The sequence below is a fragment of the Lactuca serriola genome, chromosome 7, assembly GCF_051521515.1.
Source record: "Lactuca serriola cultivar US96UC23 chromosome 7, Lser_US96UC23_V15, whole genome shotgun sequence".
NCBI classification, from domain to species: domain Eukaryota; kingdom Viridiplantae; phylum Streptophyta; class Magnoliopsida; order Asterales; family Asteraceae; genus Lactuca; species Lactuca serriola.
The window spans coordinates 201,129,277-201,147,594 of NC_136414.1; the positions used below are offsets into that span (position 1 = coordinate 201,129,277).

General features: G+C 38.8%; 1 pseudogene; it reads right to left on the reverse strand.

Moving 5' to 3' along the window:
• Positions 1 to 2,705: 2,705 nt before the first annotated feature.
• LOC145064717 (putative pentatricopeptide repeat-containing protein At5g40405 pseudogene) lies at positions 2,706 to 4,046 on the reverse strand (annotated as a pseudogene).
• Positions 4,047 to 18,318: the final 14,272 nt, after the last annotated feature.

An 18,318-nucleotide genomic window follows, 5' to 3' on the forward strand; every position in this document is an offset into this window, starting at 1 on the left:
AAAACTGTACAAGGCTTATGAACAAGACATGTGTACTACCATAAGCATATCTAGGTGGTTCCCGAGGTAGCCAAGGAAAAATTTTGGGGATAGCCTTTTACATTGATCTTGGATCTGGCACTCTGTATGTGTCCTAAGAGTTGAAACATTCGTAACCACCCATGTGTAGATAATGAAATAAGTACTTCAAGGTAAGGTCATATAAGTAATATTATACAAAAACCCTAGAGTTTATGCAATTCTTTTGTTACTAACTCCTAACTGGAAAAATATTTGTTTTTTAATTCTTAAATTTATAACCTAACAGATGTATATGCCAAGCATTCAGTTACATATTTAAATGAAAAGTTGATGCATTTTTCAAGGAGTGCGTGAAGTTGTTATTATGTTTCCCATGCCTACAAGTTTGAAAGATATCAAACTACTTTAGTAGGTATATACATAGTGCTACTATTCATATTTGGTTTATAATTTTTTAGCCTTTATAATTTAGTTCTTTCAATTAATTTCTCATGTATTCATGAAGTTGCTATTATCCATATTTGGATTATAACTTTTCAGCTCTAATTTAGATGTTTGTGATATGATTTTAGGAAGCAAATATGGCAACCAACAACAAGTCTTGTATTTTGCAAGTTATATCTTCCATCTTCTTAAGTGTTTTTAAACATCAATTAAACACTGTATATTTAAAGCATTTAATGTGGAACAAAATAGCCTTAACTATACCTCTTTATGATGTTCATTGCTTTCTTAACACGTGCTTTTACTATATAAAACATTTACTTTTTTCGTTCTTTTACACCCACTACCATATGATTGTTTGGTTTGTCACTAACGTCAAAAGTCGATGGAAATGCATGTTTATGGTATTGAAAATTTCCATTTTTTTTAGTATAGCATTTTCATACAGTTTCTAATTATGGGAACATTTACTTAGGTCTTCACAACCACAACTTCTGATGACCATAAAGCATTCCACTACTCTTTTTGCAATAATCAAAATGATAATGCATGATTATTATAAATATATTATAAGGACAGAAACAAAAGCTTTTACAAATTGTGTAAATTGTACGTTGGTATTAATTGTGGCTAGTTTTTATTTAAGTTGAAAGTATGTTGCTAGTTTTTTATTCGATTTGAAAGTATGTTCTTATTAATAAAATGATACGGCTTGCTGTTTAATTTGGTGTAAACATGGTTATTATTTCTTTGTTAATCTTGAATTTAATTTGTGACACTTGGGTAAGGATTAGTGGTAGATTCAACACCTAATAGACCATGGCTAATTACATTAGTAACAATGATTAAATATATAGAAAAATTGTTCATTTACAAATAATCAACGATGGATAAGCGACGACAATTAACGACGGATCTTTGACAAAATGTACTTGATCCAAAAGTCTTCCGCGATAGCTCAATCACTTGTTGATCCGTCGCTGCCCATTAGCTACCAAAGTTTTTTCGTCTGTATCCATCATTGATTTGTAACTAATGGCTTTTGCAACAGATTTCCCGACATAAATGTTCGTCACCAATACCTATGTTTCTAGTAGTGCAACACATATTAAAATCACATCAATCAGGGCTTCATTGGGTGTAAATAAAACTGAATTTAATTCTTAATTTATTGTTACATTTTTAACTATTGTCATGATTATTTAATCCAAATTTTACTTATTTGGTCCATTTTAGATTTAAATTATGATAATATTCTAAAATACTAACCATTGTTTGTAAGTTAAAAAAACATATTATGTTTTTATGTTATTATTAATTATTATTATTGTGCATTATTTTTAAACTAGTTATTACTCTTAAAAAGTTATGAAAGATCATCCATTAGTTATTTTAAAACCATTAACTATTATTATTAGTAAATAATTCAAAAGTCACAATTTTATGTCTTGGTAGAAAATTTTATTTTTCATTGTAGTACTTATGTGAAATCTTGTTATGTTTTATGGTTGACAAGATTTACATAATTAAAGGATGTTGTGTGAGAAGTTAAACTAGTGAACCATGTATGCAAGTTTTGTAAAGGGGAGTTCGTATACTATGTTCATATATGTACATAATTTGGGTCCTAACCTTGTAATAACAAGAGCTGAACATAATCCGGGTTAGTCCGATTCTAAACCGGTCCATAAATCGGGTCCCATCACTACTATCTTCATACCTATTTAGGTGGTGACATGTGTCATTCAATTTAATTTAGATTAGATTGAGATGTTAAATCTATACATTTGTCACAATCTTAAATAGGTAGAAATAAAAGGTAGGAGTATATTGAATTTCTCTAAAATAAATATAGTTGAGACAATTGTAAAGCCATGGTACCGTTTCGGTTTTATTAGATTCCTTTTGTCTGATCTAATGTGCTTCAACTGACTTATTTTTTATAATAAAAACAACTTTTCTAATACCTTATAATACTTTTAAAAATTATTGAGCATTAAGTGGTACAAATTTATAAATTGATTTTTTTAAAGAAATAAACTAAATGTTTTATAAAACTTACAAAAATACATGGAAAATAAAAAATTATGAAAAAAAATGCATTGGAATGGCAAGAACTAAAATAACTATTAAAATTGAAAGAATTACAAAAACATGCAATGAATGCTTAAATATTTTTCAAAACGAAACCATTGTCAAAAAGTCAAAACAAAGTTAAGTACGAGTTGAACATGTTCAACTTAACTACTATCGATAACGATAACAACAAGGATCTTCACAACACCTTTTGACTTCATTTTATGCCTCACGCCATCAACACCATTCAAATTCTTGAAATCCGCAAAAACATTCGACAACTCCACATACGCACCATCATTGTTAGCCTCTAATTCCACCATCTCTCTAGACGCAAGTTTAGCCATTACCACATTTTTATAAATCTTGTTGGCATTTGGACGGTGCACCCCATGCTTCAGCAATCGGTGCACATCGCATACTCTGGATGAAGCCTAATGATTCATCCAAACGGCTCAATCGGCCGTATAAATCAACCATACATCCATAATGCTCTACTCTTTGGTCATAGATTCAGAATGCTTCCAACCTTCTTCAACAAGACCCGCTACACTACAAGTCTTTAAGATTGAAAGGAAAGTGACCTCATTTCGTGTGATGTTTTGTTGTTGCATAAGGGTAAAAAGGTCAAGATACTCTTTACCATAACCATGCATGGCTAGTCCTCCCATGCCACCACTCCATGTGTACACATTCTTTTCTTTCATCAACCAAAAAAACATTCATTGCCGTGTTAATACCCCCACACTTTGCGTACATACGGACTAGTGCACTACCAAGAGTTGTGTTGATTTGTAGTTTTTTATACTTTATATATCCAAATGCCCGTTGTCCCGCATCTAAAGCACTTAACCGAGTGCATGCAGATAATACATTAACCTTCAAACCTTTCATTTCCATTGCGTTAAACAGTTCGAGTCCGTTTAAAGGCTCCCCGAAACGCACGTACCCTCCTTTCATTGCGTTCCAGGCAATCACATCTCGTTCGAGCGTTATTTCAAACTGTTGGCGTGTGAATTTGATATCTTCTAACTTTGCACAGGCGACCACCATTGTTGTCTGAGTTACCAAATCTGGGTTGTTGATCCTAAAAAACAAATCTTTTAAGTCCCTAAGAGACCCCATTTCAGCGTACAAATTAATCAACCCGCTTTGAACATGTGGGTCTTGATCCAAGGCGTATTTCAAAGCAGTCCCATGTACAGCCAAACCAAAATTCTTATCCACTAACTGTGCAGCAGAATTGATTAAGAACGTAAACAAGTAATTATCAGGTTTATGATTCGATTTTACTATTGTTTTATAGAAATCGAAGCTTTTTTCAGTAGTTGAGCTCTCTTGGAGTAAACTTTGATTAGAGAGTTTAAAGCAAAGACGGAGGGATTTTCACATTGGTCCAATAGTTGAACAGAATAATCCATATTTTGTGGGTGTTTGAGGGCCATTGATGCAGCAAATTTAGATACAAGATCTGGGCCGTTGAGGAAACCATTGACTAGCAATTGTGAGTGAATTTACTTTTTTTTTTTATTTGTCATTAATTTAATAAAAGGAAAACTCTCGATATTATGTGGCAAAATAGCTTACCTAACATATGCGAGGGTTAATAAACAATTTCTTGTTATCAGGAAGTTGTTTAACAACATTTCATGCCGTGGATATCTTCATACCAACCAACCTAATGTAAGTCTCAACAAAACTCATGACACGTTAATTATTTATTGATCAACCATTATCACTGTGCATTACCTATATATACTTGGTCTCGTGTACATTATTTTCACAGGTTAATCAACTTCATTAATCTTCAATAACCTCTCAGAGTCTTTTGACTCATCTTTAGCTACTCAAAAAAAATCCTACAATGGCTTCCACCTCCTACCTTTACATTTTTGCAATTGCACTATTCTCAATTACAACAAATGAGATGTGTTTTGCTTCCCGCAATTTGCTGCAAGCAACCACATTCCCGACACTGCCACAACCACAGATACCAACAATCCCGACAATGCCACAGCCACAGATACCAACAATCCCGACAACGCCACAACCACAAATGCCCACCATCCCCACACTGCCACTACCACAAATACCCAGCATCCCTAACATGCCCAAACTTTCCTTGCCTCCATTGCCTTCTATGCCTACCATCCCTAACTTTCCAACAACTCTTCCCAATATTCCTTTCTTTGCTCCACCACCTTCAACGAAGTAGATTGTACAACGATATCAAAAGAAAAGAAAAATCCGTTATAGAGCTCAGGCGATTTGATTGATCCGGAGATTATAATGTTTTTTATTTGATCGCATTCATGATATTTGTGGCTAGATTAAATTGTTGTCGAGTGCTATCATTCACATGTTTTTGTGTTTTGCGTAATTTGATATACTTTGTAATATATTTTTTCTATTAAGGTTGATGATTTCCATTACTTTATATCTCAATTGTTTCCTGGTATACAAAATTAGGCAACATGCTTGATATATGTTAACATTACATAACAAAAATTATTAAAAATATACTTTATTAAAAAAAAATATTTCATTTTAGGTTTACTATAAAATACTGAAAATCTTATAATAAGTTGAAGTATATATAATAAAACAAATATATATATTACAATCACATTAATCAATGGCTTCAATCCATGGTTTGAGTGAAAATAAAATAAAATTTTATTTTTAGATTGAATGATAACTTTTTAACTATTGTTATTATTAATTAGTAAAAGCTTATCTATTTGGTTATTTTTAAGTTCGATTATGAAGCTTTTTTAAAATATTAACCATTATGTATAGTTAATTAATGTAATTTTATTTATCAGTTTATGTTAATAATTTATTTTTTAGACAAAATTAGAAAAATAGTCCTTATGGTTTGTCAAATGTCACAAAGTCGGTCACTGTTAATTTTTATTATGCAAATGGGCATTGTGGTTTGCAAAACATGCACAGGTGGCCATTTTGCTAACTCCGTTAGTATTCAGGTAGTGACATTTTTATCTTTTCAAGTATAAAATGACTGAATTTGTGACATTTGGTGTAACACCGTAAAAATTAAAACAATTTTTCACTTTTGAAAAACACATTTTTAATTAAACAATTCGTTCACAAAACGTCATAACATCAAGTTTTCAAATTACAATGTCTCCCAAGATCATAATACATCCAATTCCCATATGTGTGTACGAATCAAGCCGGCGCCTTCCCGCGGTCATCACTGGTACCTGAAACACATAACACTCAACACTGTAAGCATAAGCTTAGTGAGTTTCCCCCAAATACCACAATAATCACATAATAGCCACTCGAGGCTGTAACTCTATTGACCCTCTGGTCAGTGTGTCTCAGTGGGGCCCTCCAACCCCAACTCTCTGTGGGCCCTCTGGCCCTAACTCTAGGGACCCGAAAGTCCCAACTCTGTAAATCTGAATCATGCATATCACATATCACAATAAATCATAACACATAATAACATGCAATCACACTGGCATATAACTCTATAATACTCTGTCTCTTAACTTTGTTATCACACTAGGTAAAGTATAGTGAGAAGACTCACCTCGCGTATCTCGATAACTTGCAAATCCCAGAAATCACTCGCGCTCGATCCCCCGAGCTATAATCCTCCTATAACACAATATATCTCTAATTAACACTTTCACAACTAAGGTTGACTACCCCTATCAAGTCAACACTGGTTAACTCTGGTCAACGGTCAACGGTCAACTCTGACCGGAATCGGCGAGTGCACTAGAGCGACTCGGCGAGTCTATACGTGTTCACTGACTCCCTAGGATCCTCTCTTGACACGTCGAGTACTTCCCTTACTCGACGAGTTCCACCTGGCATGAATCGCGGGGCCACCATGACTCAACTCGCAGAGTCTCAAGAACAACTCGGCGAGTTCCAACTTGACTCAGTCCACCCGTCAACCCTCTCTGACTCTCCCTGACTCACTGAGTCAACCCCTTAACTCGGCAAGACCACTCGCTGAGTGGTTAAGGACAATCTTCATGCTACTCGCCGAGTCTGTTCTTCGGACTCGGCGAGTCTATGCCATGCATAAACTCAAACTCACTCCTGAGGTCTGATCCGTTCCAATAACTCATAGATCCAGTCCTTCCAAGCACATACATCACGTAAAGTTACAATCTTGGTGCTCATGCAAAGGTCCAAAGGCCTTATTTGATGATATGGTCTCTAGAATGCTATTCTAAGCTCATGGCCTCCATTAACACTCATAAAGCTTGAGGGAAAAGAGTCTCTGGACCTCTTTGGGTCCAGATCTAAAGCACCAACACAAGAAGAGGCCAATTACTCCATGGATCATTCCACAAAGAAACGCTAACTCTAAGATTTACACCAAGGACTGAGAAAGGAACAAATGGTTACCTCAAATGAAGTCTCTGAGCTCAGGAATCACTGGATTAGCACCCTCTTTGGTCTCCTCTTGCCTTGATCCTCTTCTATATGCAAAAACACCCACAAATAGTCAAGGATCTTCCTCTTCTCTCTCACAAAACGCTCAAAGACTCTTTAGGGTTCTCTCTGGGGTTGGTGGCCGCAAATGACGGCCATAAGCCCCTTTAAATAGGTCTCATACCCTGGAAATTAGGGTTTCATTAAACAGCGTGGAATCGCCGAGTCCGGACGCGAACCCGTGCCCATACCGCGATCATACTCGGCGAGTTTGAGCTCCAACTCGCCGAGTCTCCTCACAAATCACCAAATTTTTATAAAAATAAATAATACCTGGGAATCCGGGCTGTTACAATTCTCCCCCACTAGAACTAGACTTCGCCCTCGAAGTCTCGCTCTGCAAATAACTCCGGATGCTGCTCATGCATCTCACGCTCCGGTTCCCAAGTCATCTCGGACCCCTTCCGATGCTGCCACTGAACCAAAACCAAGGGTTCCTCCTTGTTCCTCAGAACCTTGATTTTCCGATCTCTGATTGCCACTGGTCTCTCAGCATAATTCAGGCTCACATCCACCTGAATATCCTCTAATGGAACCACTGCCGACTCATCGGCTATACACTTTCGTAGTTGCGACACATGGAAAGTGTCGTGAATCTGCCCCAACTCTGCTGGCAAATCCAAACGATAGGCTACCCTGCCTACCCTCGTGATCACTCGGAATGGACCAATATATCGAGGCCCCAACTTGCCCCTCTTCCTGAATCGAATCACTCCTTTCCAAGGAGAGACCTTCAGGAGCACAAGGTCGCCGACCTGAAACTCAAGCTCGGACCGGCGTCTGTCTGCATAACTCTTCTGACGACTCTAAGTGGTCAACAACCTCTGTCTGACCTGCTGGATTTGCTCTGTCGTCTGAAGCACGATCTTTGTACTGCCCATCACACGCTGTCCGACCTCTCCCCAGAAAATGGGGGTCCGGCATCTCCTCCCATACAACAGCTCAAAGGGCGGCATACCAATGCTCGAATGATGGTTGTTGTTGTAGGAAAACTCTGCCAAGGGCAAGTACGTATCCCAACTTCCCCTGAAATCCAACGCACATGCCCAGAGCATGTCCTCGAGCGTCTGAATCGTCCGTTCACTCTGTTCGTCTGTCTGGGGGTGATATGCGATACTAAAATGCAGTCTAGTACCCAACTCCTCGTGAAACTTCTTCCAGAATCTGGAAGTGAAACGCACATCACAGTCTGAAACAATCGAGATTGGCACTCCATGCCGTGACACCACTTCCCTCACATACACCTCTACCAATTTCTCTGCTGAAAAACTCTCGCTGATAGCAAGAAAGTGAGTGCTCTTCGTCAACCTGTCCACAATCACCCAAATTGCATCAACTCCCCTGGCAGTCCTAGGAAATTTGGTGATAAAATCCATGGTGTTCCCACTTCCATTCGGGAACCTTCAACGGCTGCAACTTGCCATGCGGCCTCTGGTGCTCGGCCTTAACCCTACGGCAGGTCAAGCACCTCTCAACAAACCACGCAACATCCCTCTTCATACAGGGCCACCAATACTCTTTCCTCGAGTCCAAATACATCTTAGTGGCCCCAGGATGGATCGAAAATTTCGACCGATGAGCCTCTTCCATCAAAATGGTACGCGTTCCTCCCACAAACGGTACCCAGATACGCCCCTGGAAGGTCATAAGCCCCTGACCATCGGTAACGAACTCTGAAATCAATCCAACAACTCGCTCTTTCTTCTACATCTCAGGTTACACAGCCTCGGCCTGTGCCCCACGAATGGCGTCCAACACTAGAGCTATCACGGTCAATATCAAACATACATCCCGCAGCGGGGTGCTCTCCGCCCTACGGCTCAGTGCATCGGCTACAACATTAGCCTTGCCTGGGTGGTACAAGATCTCACAATCATAATCCTTGACCACATCCAACCACCTTCTCTGTCGCATATTTAGGTTGGGCTGATCCATCAAATACTTCAAACTCTTATGGTCCGTGTATATCGTACACCGAACCCCATACAGGTAGTGACGCCAAATCTTGAGGGCGAACACCACTGCCCCCAACTCTAGATCATGGGTGGGATATCTCGTCTCGTGAGGCTTCAGCTACCTCGATGCATAGGTTATCACATGCCCTCTCTGCATCAGCACCGCCCCCAACCCCAAAATCGATGCATCACAGTATACCACAAAGTCCTCCATCCCTTCCGGGAGGGCTAACACCGGGGCTTCGCATAACCTTTGGCGAAGCGTCTCAAAGGAGGCCTGCTGCTCGAGGCCCCATAAAAAAGCGACACCCTTCCGGGTCAACCTAGTGAGTGGCACTGCGATTTTAGAGAAATTTTTGATAAATCTCCGATAATAACCTGCCAACCCTAGGAAACTCCTGATCTCGGAGGGTGACCTCGGTACCTCCCAACTCATCACCGCCTCAACTTTGGCCGGGTCGACCAATATCCCTTTCTGTTTAACGAGATGTCCTAGGAACTGGACCTCCCGCAACCAGAAATCACACTTGGAGAATTTGGCATAAAGCCTCTCCAATCTCAGAACTCCGAGAATCTCCCTCAAATGCTCCTCATGCTGCTCTCTAGATCTCGAATATACCAAAATGTCGTCGATAAATACAATCACCGACCGATCCAGCATCGGCCTGCACACTCGGTTCATGAGATCCATGAACACTGTCGGGGCATTGGTGAGCCCGAAAGGCATCACCACAAACTCGTAATGCCCATAACGCGTCCTGAACGCTGTCTTCTGGACGTCCTAATCTCGCACCCTCACCTGATGATATCCAGACCTCAAATCGATCTTGGAGAACCAAGATGCTCCCTGTAACTGATCGAACAAATCGTCGAACCTCGGCAACGGGTAACGGTTCTTGACCGTCATCTTGTTCAACTCCCGGTAATCAATGCACATCCGGTGTGAACCATCTGTCTTCTTGACAAACAGGATAGGCGCTCCCCACGGCTAGCTGCTCGGCTGAATAAATCCCTTCCCCAGCAGCTCATGAAGCTGCGAGGATAACCCTTGCATCTCTGGAGGTGCAAGGCGATAAGGCACCTTAGCGATAGGCGCGGCCCCCGGAACCAAATCGATACTGAACTCCACTTGCCTCGCAGGAGGCACACCCGGCAACTCCTCTGGAAATACATTCGGGAACTCACGCACTATCGGAACCTCCTCAACTGACCTCGGTCTCTCGGAATCCACCCGCGTATCCATCACATACGCCACAAAACCCTTACAGCCCTGCTGTAGACACTGCCTCACCCTAGCGGCCGAACAAAACGCTGATCCAAAACGGGTACCCTCGCCGTACACCGTAAGAACTCCCCCACTAGGGTCTCGTATGGTCACCAGCTGTCGCTCGCAGTCGATAACCGCACCGAATCTGCTCAACCAATCCATGCCCACAATGACACAGACATCACCCATCGCAATAGGAACCAAATCAATCGGGAACTCAACACCGAAAATCTCGAACACGCACCGCCGGAGAACCTCCGTGGCATATATCACCCTCTCGTCAGCTATGGAAACTCTCAGAGGCCGACTCAATGCCTCACGAGAAACACTGATATGTTGACTAAATGCCAAAGATACAAAAGACCGACTCGCACCCGAGTCAAATAACACCAACGCAGGTACAGAATTCACAAGAAAAGTACCTATGCATAACATAATATAAGCACAATACCTCATCATCAAAATAAATACATGAAAGAATACATACCAGCCACGACATCGGACGCTGCGCGGACCTCCTCCGCGGTCAACTGAAAGGCTCTCCCTCGTGCCCTCGGCACTTCGGCCTTCACTGGCCGACTCTCGGTAGCTCTGATGACGGCAGGGGCAGATCCCTGAGGTGCTCCTTGTGCTGATCCCCGCAACTGCGGACACTCTGCCTTCCGGTGTCCGGTCTGGTTGCAGTGAAAACATACTGCAAACCCCTTGGGGCAGTCCTTGGCCATATGCCCCTCCTTGCCACATTTGTAGCAAGACCCTACTCTGCACACTCCGTCGTGGCTCTTGTTGCACTTGCCACAAGTGCGGCCCCTCTGGTTCCCTGATCTTGAATCGGCGGGCTTGGCCAACTTGACTACCGGCTGGGACTGCGCCGGTCGCCGATCCCTCCCCTGAGACTCAGCCTCCTCCTTAGCCTGAGTCTCCAGCTCTATCTCCCTCTTCCGGGCATTTGCATGAAGCTCGGAAAATTTCCGGTACGTCGAGTTCGCCACTAACTCACGTATGTCCCTCCTCAGAATGCTCAAATATCGACTCATACGTGCCTGCTCGGAGGACACGTGCCCTGGGCAGAACATCGCCTGCTCATGAAACATCCTCGTGATCACTGTAACAGGCTTAGTACCCTGCTTGAGGGTCAGAAACTCCTAGGCCAAACGCTCCCTCTCCACCTGGGGAACGTACTCATCTCGGAACATAGCAGTAAACCTCTCCTAGGTTACTACTGCAAGCTCAGCAGGCGTATAGTGCGCCGTCACAAATTTCCACCAGTCCTTCGCCCCCAAGCAAAGCTGGTTCAGCGCGAACCGGACTCTCAAATGCTCAGGAGATGAGCAAGTGAAGAAACACCCCTCTATGTCTGAAATCCATCTCATCGCAGCAATCGGATCCTGGGTCCCGTCAAACTCCGGTGGTTTCGTGTTGCTGAACTCTCGGAACAGCAACGCGTCACCACCCTGCGACCTCGTCGCAGCTATGGCTGCAGTGGCTGCAGCAACAGCATCCTCAGAAAGAGCTGATAGGTTTTGGTTCTAAGAACATCCTATGTGCTCATACAAACCCTAATGCTTGGATCTGGGTTTCTCTATTGTACATGCAAGTTATCCAAGACTATAAACCCTAATTCTAGCATACAAGTAATCATATTAACATGAGAATAGGTTTATAATATTACCTTGATTGTTATGTAGCAATAACAATCCCAAATCTCCTTGTATTGACTTTGAAGGCTTAGAGTCACAAATGTCACTCCTCTAATGGCTTACAAACACCAAGAGCAAATGGAGAAGGTATAAAGAGAGAGGAGAGGTATACGATTTCGTCCCTAAGAAGCCTTGGGAAGGTCTGGACGAAATCATGAGCCAAAGGGGGTTTATATAGGTGTAGAGATAGGGTTTCAGTCCTTATCCTTATCTAGTTGCTTGCTTACCAAGCAACCCATAAGATAAGCCTTGAATCCTTATCATGGTCGAATTCTAAGGCCCTATCACCTCAAATTCGTCCAACCTATCCTTAAGATAATCCTTACCTTATTTTGTAACTATCACATAATTACAATTCAGCCCCTCTAGTTTAAATAATTACATTTGACCACAAAATTAATTCTTAATTAATTATTGACCAATATTAATTAAACAAATATGATTTCTCCTTTAATATATTATTCTTATAACATATTAATAAATCATAATAACCTCTCTCTCTAGTTATCTCTCCAATCAAGTTGCCTTGGTGAAGGCAACCCAAAAGGACCTGCACCATCGGGTCAAGTACATACCAAAATAGTTATGGACTTAGACACTAATCCAACAGTCTCCCACTTGGATAAGTCTAATAACTATTCTGCGTATGACTTCAGATCCTGATCTGCAATCGTAGCTTTCCAAAGCCGCTGTCAACTCTGATCATATCAGATACGCGTGTCCTTAGATAAGGGATCATATATTCCTCCATTCTAGATATCATATGAGATATGATTTCAAATCATTCTCTTTGTACTATATCTCGATTTCCGATTTATGACGACTGACTAATTGAACAAATCAAATTAGCCCTAGCCCGGCCGAGCATTTACGTTTGTCATCACTAAATCATCGAGGGGCCCAAAGATATCGCTTTTATCCTACTTTGGATAAAAGGAACGGATAAACTTTGATACAATGATCGCTTGCACTTACTAACCGAATCACACACAATAATATGTTTTATAACACCAAGTTACTAGTGCGTTTACATATTATCAATGTGCAACCGACTCGCAAGATACAACTCACACCTCTCGGTTTCAAGAATATAAGATGTTATCGTCTCACCAATCACTCGTGATACAATCCATGGAGTGATCCAAGTGAGTGTGGGTTTAATCCAATGCTCAAATTCATATTCATAAGCACTCATGAACATTGCAGCGAACATTTGCTTATGTCTAATGCTCTTTAGACAATCCACACACCAATTCACGACAGTCTTCATTCATATCTACTTCCAACATATGAACGATTGTGGCCCGTTCGAACAATTCGATTATTTTTAATAAACTCAATTATTCTGGAAGTCAAAACATGCAAAGATGAAACACAAGAATAATACTAATCCCATATGGCCTCAAACCTTTGAGTATAAATAAAACGCCTTTTATTTATCACCATATTGATTACTCATTATTTGTTGTTTCGGGTAATCAACTTTTTACTTGAATTACAACACTTGTCCCATGCTCCTAGCATGCACACAATGTTTACCTATGGTTCTTACTTTGTGAAATAGATCACATTGAACACATTTCCAATCATTCTTATTTCACAACTCCAAATCCTTTTTCCATAAGTTAAAGAATATCAAATTCTTGCTACTTATAGAATATGCTAGATTCTAACATTCTATGCAACTATCCTTTCATAATGTCACTGCACCAAAGTCACAAAGACTATTGCTAATGATATTACAAAGTCCTCTATCAGAGATTGTTACAAGACAATTCCTTAGATATGATGTCTCTCACTCAAAGTACATTCCTTTGAACATCCTTTTGCATAAAGGTTTCTAATCTAGACATAGATTTTCAATATTCAATTCCCAATATAGATACATTTCCACATTTTCCATATGACAACTTATTCTTAATAGAATCTTATCTATTCATAATAATATCGATATGGTCCATTCAATACCATGCTTCCAACTACTCACAAGCAACCAATCTTCGTCGAACTTTGGATTGTCCTTTGATAGTTGTTTAATTATTTCAGTCAAAACCGATTCTAGTCCTTTTTCCCTCTAAACGCGCTAGACATTTGAAAAAAATTTAGAATGGTGAAACATTAAAGCATTTGCAATCGATCCTGTACCCGAAGCGTATGGGACACGACGCATAATGTTTTATTTGCTATGTTCTCAAAATTCGAATTGTGAAGAGGAGTGTCGTAATCATAATCAAAATTTTAAGAACACACTATGTACCTTTGACTAATTTTATTAACATTCCACAACCTAGGCCTTTAGATTTGAAAGGAAGCATAATATTCTCTCCCTTAATTATAGCAAAACAACTTTACAACCCTTACTACTTTGCAAGGTATGACTCTTGTTTTTCTGTAATTAATATTGCCAACTTGCAATACTTTCCATAATATCATACAATCATAACTTTTATGCTCCCACTATCATAATGATTACTATAAAACATAACACTTATGCTCCCACTAGCTTCGACATGTATTCATAAACATCTTAACTTTCAAAAAAAACAATACTTATTGAATTTCTTAAGTTCATGTTTCTAATACCTAGTTCTTTGATAATCTTTTATCAAGGCTTCTTGAACTTATACACCTTTGCCTTCGATAGTTCATATGTGTGTCTAAACAATTAAGACTAATTGCCAAACCTCACAATTCAAATTATGGAAAGGGATACCGTAACCATAATCGAATTCGAGAATGCAATTTTACAATCACTATCTTCTTAAAATCTTTCTTAGTGAAAGCATTTCCTCACAATCATTTTCATGAAGGAGGAAATCTTATGACACTTAGATTTAAACGGTGTATGTGTTCCTATCCATGTGAATTTGTTAAAACCAAAGTTTACGACAAATTCAAACTCATATGGACCGAACTTTCTTAATCTTGATTTCTTGCCTTATGGTAGCACAGCTGCCCATCATGTCTTCCAAGTAGTTAAGCAGCTCACCCTTTCCTATCAATTTACGTTTCATTGATTAAGGTGCTTTGCCTTTTATGCATTCAAAATGAGAACTCATAGAAATCACATGCATAATTAACTCAATTGGAATAGCACAGAAACAAAATAATGTCAACACGATAGGTTGTAAACCTCAACTCGTGTGCTAGTGATGATTGATAAGGTTTATTTGATTTGTTCTTGAAACTTTTCAAGACCATTAAGACTCCCACTAACTCCTTGACATATAAGATTCTCTTGTAAATAACCATTTCTTGACAAACAAATATTCAAGAGTTAGTGTATCTTTTATCAAAACACTTCATAAATTGATCCTAGTTGGTCTTTGTCTTATCCAAGACATCACAACTTTCCACATTTGATGAATGTTATAAACCTTTAATACTTTTCACTCATTGTCACAATCTTAACTTTAAGACTTGTTATTGGAATGAAGTATGATTGTCTTCTTGATTTAACCATTTCTTCAATCCTCGATTCCTCTTCTTAGACATACAATTGTACTAAGACTCACTTAGAGGATCAATTGAGATATGGTTCTTAATCATTAAGACCTATCATAAAGCATAAAAGCTACTCTCCCTTCTTCTTAGAATGGAGAAACTTTTATCTTTCTGCCTACTTGATTCTTCTTATTCGTTTTGCTATTGATTTAAACTTTTTCAATCAATTCATAATTACACTTAATCTTGTAAGTATAATCATATTTATTAAACCTTTAGTAAATCATGACGAATATCATTGTTACTCTTATGGTAGACTTGATCAACACACAACTTTGTGTGCTCGATCTCCTTCATTTGACACTTTGTCAATGAATTAGTCTATTTTCCAAATATGAAATTTTTCATTCATCGTGCAACCAAGTTGCATGATTCCAAGTTTTTGTCCAATTGAAACTTGGGCGATGAGAAACTCTCCCTATTTGCTAAATTCTCGACATTCCATAACATAATAAGAACCAAATCCATTATAGAAACATTTTAACATCAATTTTTCATACACGCCATTGCAAGGATAAATAAATAAAATTTAAAATCAAAATTTATTTTATTGCGGAAAAAATTTGTCCTTACAATGCAATTCATTGAAAAACTATGCTAATACATCTTTCTTAGCAATCTAATTGTAACTCTAAGTAGTAGCTCAAGAATCTAATCTTCGAGAAATGCGATCGAAATCCATTCCTTCACGGTTAGATTCTGCTCACTTCTTTCCTTAAGCTTCCTTTCTTTTCTTCGATCCTACAAAACATCAATTGTAATCTTATCACATTATGTATTAAGAATCTAGAATAGAAGCTTAAAAGAGTTAGTTAATGGATTTTACCTATATTAGAGCCATACATTTCGACTCTCCCATCTCTTAGATCTCTTAGGTAAATAGGGCAGCTTCGTCTCCAATGCCCTTTCTCTTGGCAATAAAAGCAAATTGACTCTTTTGGAACATGACATGGAACTACTTTAGACATTGCCTTTCTCTTATGATCAAACCTTTCGATCATAGCATGTCTTTTGTTGCCATCATCTATATCCATAGAGGTCTTGAAGGCAGATTCACCAATCAACTTTGCTTTTCTATTGCGCCAAACCATTGCTGATTGAGCAGCAATAAGCATATAGGTGAGATCTATAAGGTTCACGTCGCGGTTCATCATATAGTACTCTCTTATGAACTCACTATATGAGTTAGTAAGTGACTGAAGAACCCAATCAACAGCCATTTCCTCACAGACAACGGATCCCAACATTCTTAACCTATCAATGTGTGACTTCATCCCTAGGACGTGTGCACACACCGACTTTCCTTCTTTATGTTTACTTGCCAAAAGGGCTTGAGTGATCTTGAACTTTTCAAGCCTTTGAACTTGTGGGTTAGGGAGAATAATTTGAGGAGGAGGAGGAGGAAGTGAAGTATGATCTCTTGTTCCTCGATCGAATCGTGGAATATCATCTTCATGTGGAATGCTTGTTCCACGAGATTTGGGAAAACCATAGTTGTCGAACTTTGACATCTACATAACGGGAGAAAACGAATTCAAGTTAGTTGATTGATTGAGTCCTTAGTAAATCACCCAAATGAGATACTAAGGCTAGGACCCAACACAATATTCTACAACTCGGGAGAGGGATGCCGTAACCCTAATTGCAGAATATTTGAAGGTAAGTGAATGATGATTCACTAATTTCCACCACGAAAAACGAAAAAGAATTTAAGTTTTAAATCTATGAAAACTCCTAGATCCTTTGAGATTCATTGAACTTTCAATGGCATGTTTAAATCTCGATATGCCCCTCTTGTTTGTGAATGGGATGCCGAGGATCACAAAGTGGGTGTGAATAACCATGCAAACTTACATGGTGCCCTCACATGTTACAGTCACCTATTTGATGTGTCGGTAAACCACACATGCTCCACCGAACTATGACAAACATTGAGTCACCATTTGCTACCTTTGCTTAGAACCATTTAGTGTGCGGTAAACCACACACGCTCCACTAACGTCTTCGCAAGGGCACAAAGTGTAATTTCATGGAATTGCATCAATTCACTTTTGCCTAAGTAACTAAGATTGGGAATTTTATGAAAACATTTAGTTACTTTAATAATTCATTATACTTATAATGAAAGGTTTTGTCCTATCCTACCCGTTCGGCTAACGACCCTCCAGTAGTCAAGAGTGTGGTGGGTAAGAGTGGATACCCATTCAATCGCCATTTTATAGGCAATTTCCTTAAACACCCCTTATAGACCAGCTTCGTGAATGAGGCCTACTAACGGTAAGACTGACTTTTACTCATACATATATATATATATAATGTTAGTTAGACTTTTAATGTTATATATAGTATAGGGTGTATTTTATACTTTCAAAATACTAGGTGGTCTAATTTAACAATTATACTTTTAATTCAATTAAATTGTAAACCTAAACTTTTATGGATTTATTAAACCTCTTCTAATTATACACTTTAATTAATTAATAAAACCATAAAGGTGTGATTTGAACTTTTTCAAAACTATACTAGAGTTTTAGAATTTAACATTCCTAATTAAACTTTTAATCAACTTTTAAATTCCAAAACTTGAGGGCAAGTTTTGAAACATTTCTACACATTAGGGCTTTGAATTTAAATATACATCAAAATTAAACCATTTAATCAAAATTTAAATTCCAAAACTTGAGGGCAAGTTTTGAAACATTTCAAAACATTAGGGTTTTAACTATTTAAATTTCAAAACAACAAAACTTTTGGGTTCAAATTTAAACTATAAAACCTAAAGGGGAACACATGAAACTTTTCATAACAATAAGGATCAAATAACAAATAATCTAAATTAAAAATTAATCACATAATTATCCATATTTGA